The sequence below is a fragment of the Uloborus diversus genome, chromosome 6, assembly GCF_026930045.1.
Source record: "Uloborus diversus isolate 005 chromosome 6, Udiv.v.3.1, whole genome shotgun sequence".
Lineage (NCBI taxonomy): Eukaryota > Metazoa > Arthropoda > Arachnida > Araneae > Uloboridae > Uloborus > Uloborus diversus.
The window spans coordinates 93,195,519-93,199,753 of record NC_072736.1 but is presented as its reverse complement, the minus strand read 5'-3'; positions in this window follow the sequence as shown (position 1 = coordinate 93,199,753).

The following is a 4,235-nucleotide window of genomic DNA, read 5'->3' as shown; positions in this document are numbered from 1 at the left end:
AGTTTTGGGGCTTAACATCGACACATAAGAACATTGGGGCTTAAAACAGGCACATAAGACTTTCAACGTCGACTTATAAGACATGCGACTGTTAAACTCGAAGCATACAGTTTGTTAAAATGAATCGTACGCTAATTAGATGAATGTAGAGCCGCTTAGGTCGACGCATCAGCTTAAGTTTAGCCATTTTGGATCGGATTTTCATTGTTGCAATGCTGGGGTTACCACAGCAAAGTTTCGGATTTCGCCAAATTTGCCGAAAATAATTTTTATTTTATAAATAATTCACGTGTCGCTAATAATTGCTCACAGTGAACAATCACCAAACGCGATAACTCGCCGGAAAAGACAACCACTCAAACACGCGCTCCGATCCAAAATGGCTAATCTTAAGCTGATGCGTCGGCTCGTATATATAGGGGCCTCAGATAAATGGGAGTGTTCCTTTCAGTCAAATGTACCACATTTAATCACTGAAATTGATAGAATAAGCTAAACAACAAAGAAAAAAAAAATACTAATTTTTAAATAATTTATTAAAAAGCCAGATTTTTAAAACATAATGTTACATCGCGTGACGTCTCAAGCGAAGATCTCCATCTTGAATTGTAGCGCGTTATTGTCTTTTCTGGCAAGATATCGACTTTTGGCGATTTTTTACTGCGAGCAATTATTAGCGGAACGAGAATTGCTAGTTAAACAAAATATGCATTTGGCTTAGTTTGGCAACGTCCTGAATTTTGATTCTGGTAACATTGGCCTTTTGTTCACTTGTGACGTCAGCAACGAAATTAAAACAACGACTGAACGTCTTTTAAGATTATTTCTTTATGAAATAAAAGTCAAAATTAAGATAAAAAAGCAACTTATCCCTAGTTTTCGATCATTTTTGAAAAATGGAAAATAACTCAATTATTTACGATTGTACGAAATTTGCAGCATAACCGCTTTTGCTTCTATGTTTGCTAAGTGCAAATTGGGATGACATACATTGTTTTCTTACAGACAGATAAAAAATTCGTCATTTTCACCAAATGCATTTTGTCCTAAATGAAAAATGGTAATAATACAACAGACTTTATTTGCATAGTTTTTATATTTACCATAGTTCTTTTCAAAATATTAATCAGATTCTTTTGAAAAGCTTTTTAATGGAAACTCGAAAACTACAAACTACTACACTTATCAAATTACGTAAAGATATATTTAGTTCAAACAATATTTGAGAAACGCAATGTTCACCTTTAAACAAAAGAGCTAGTACATTTGGGAGCAAATCGGAAATATATATGGATTTAGAAATCAATATAAAATCCTTATACATTGGCATTCAAAATAGTGTCAGGGCTTAAGATTTTCAATATGGTACTTAATGCTCGAGAAATTGCTCTTTTATTGGATTTAGACCCTTTGTGGAAAAAATAATGTTTATAATATTACAATTAATGTTTCATTTATCGGTTTTGGCTTATCTTTTTTCCATTACTTATAAGTAAATACATTTTCTTTTTACTTTACGCACGCTTCGTTATTAGCTTCGTCAATCATTTTCGTTAGTAAACTCTATGAAAATATCTTAAGGCTTAAAATAAGTCTTTACGATCGTCATATTTTTTAAATATGTATTTAATTCTCGTAGTAATCTTATCTATAATGATATTATAGAATATGTATGCTAAATACGTTTTAATGCAATAGATGTTCCACAGATAAATTAATTTTCGCCACTTCATACTTCTTCATTTTTATTTTTAAGGCCTTTTTACTTTATTTTCCGTTAGAATCAACTAATATTAGTTTTAAACTCGCGGCAGTATTTCGAGAGTTGGTTATTTATTTTAACTCAAGCAAATAGAAAAATGAATATAGATACTGCGAAAACATAATTTTTCGTATTTTAAAAGTAGATTTCGGATTTAATGTATTAGCAGAATTCAGGTAGATTTCGGGTGGCGAAATTTTAAAAATAGACTTCGTGGAAGCAATTATCTTTTAGAAGGTTTGAATGAAGAGTTACGTACGACTACTGCAATTAAAAACTAATATACCTTCACAATTTTGCAAGTTGAATTTACTGCATACTTTTATTACAATCTTATTGTGAACAAAAAAAAAAAAAAAAAAAAAAAAAAAAAAAACAGCTTTATTAAAAACTAGAAATTTGCCCATCAAGGTATGATGGTTGAAAATTGCTTCTACTCTTCTACATTTTAACTAAGCAATTGCCTGTTTGATGATATTTTGAAAGTTGAAATTTTAACCCTAACTCTAGTGAATGAACCCTTAACTCCATTAGATAGCATTCATTGCTGACCACTTTTTCGTTTCTTCATTCTCCTAAAATAACAGTTTTACCAATAAAACAGTTAACTTACCTGATCCAGTTCAGCCTTGTCACAATGGAGCATTTTCCGGTATGTCAAACATTTCCAAAAATATTATCAAATTATCATGCAGTGGCGCAAGTTTCATTGTTGATGACGTCAGCGTTACTCGGTCATTCGCTATGATATATATGAGGATTATAATTATATGGAAATATAATCTGAAAAGTCTGGAAATACAGTTTAAAAAAATAATAAAAAACCCCTCAATATAACCCCGAGCATTCTTTTTTTTTTTGTTGTTGACATTTTAGCTAATGCAAATGCTTAGGGACAGGACGAAAATAAATTGCGAGGGAAATAAAAACAGGCAGAATGGCGAACAAATTCCTTTATAACAAGCGAAATATATTTTAAAGCATTTTTGACGACTAAAAGTAACTTAGTATTAAAAAAAAATGCATTCCCTTTGGGTTACATATGCTAACAAAATAGAATATTTTAAAAATAAATTGGGAATTAATTCTTTTTTAAGCGCAGACTTTTCATAAGTTTAAGAAGCAAATTTTATGTGACAATAGCAACAAAAAGCTCAGAGCACAGTGAAAACCTTATTATTTCTGAAAGGGAAACCGGACAAGAATTCATACCAAAATAAATGTTTTGCTCAGAGAACTTCTTTTAAGTTTTCATTTTTGTTCAGTGTAATAAATATAAGCTAGTATTAATACTTGAGCATATTACCTCAAGAAAATACGCAATACTTTCAGAAATGCAATCATTAAATGAAGCACCACGTTTGCTCATACGAAATAAAAGCATAAGCGGTTTACGTAACAACAGTTTAGCAAACTTTTTACGTCACTAAGAACTATATTGTGAATAAAAAATAAATTTAAGGGAGGGAAATTTTTACTGTTTTGAGGAAAAGCTTATCTTTTCTGGACTGGAGATTCGAAATATATTTTTGGCTTCATTTTTTGCTTATGCATCTCATTAATTCGAATAAACTTTATATTTTCCACATTTTTCGTAAATGATCATTTTTATTCAGAGAAAAAAATAAGCATCGAATGGGGTCGGTTCCAAAATTTTGAAAGTATTTTTTTTTTCGGAAAGAGCATGCTTAAAAACATAGAATCTGACCGTTTTTTAAATAATTTCTTTAAGTTTAATATTTTTAAAAAATTACTTAAATCGGTGCTCTTTCATCGTTTAACGCATCTGCCGATGACATCACAAATGATGAAATGACATTAAGTGTTGCCATTCACGGTCCAAAATATTTAATTCGCATCTTTACTCACGTGTATTGGCAACGATATGGTTGGTAGCAAGCGTAGAGCGCAATTTTAATGCACTGATTATCATAACGTGGAAACGAAGTAGAAAGATGCGGCAAAGTGTATAATTTGTGACGTCATAAAGACCACGCCTTGTTTGAAAAATCGAACATTGAAAAAAATTAATTAAAAAAAACTGTTGGGAAAATGAAAGTATTTTCTGAATCCATGTTATTTTTTTTCTCCTCATTCTATCCATTTCAATGACTAAAAGTAGTACTTATGACTGAAGGAAACCACACCATTGTTTCGAAAGAGTTTGTAGTTTTCACCACTTCGATTGAATATTTTTTTCCCTTTCAAATTATGTTTTGAATTCAATAAACGTCAAAAAATTACAGCTTTCCACTTCATAACTTTTGTAATTTGCATTCTCACAGTAAACTGATTCTTGCTATTTCCACATTTCCAACTCGAAATATAAGGAATTTTACATTTTCATTAAAAACACAACTTTCACATTTTCAGTAAAAACATTCGGTACAATTTTCTTATTTTTAACCCAAAATTAGACAACTTTCGTACTTCCAGCACACAATATTCGGTACAACTTTCACATTTCCTGCCC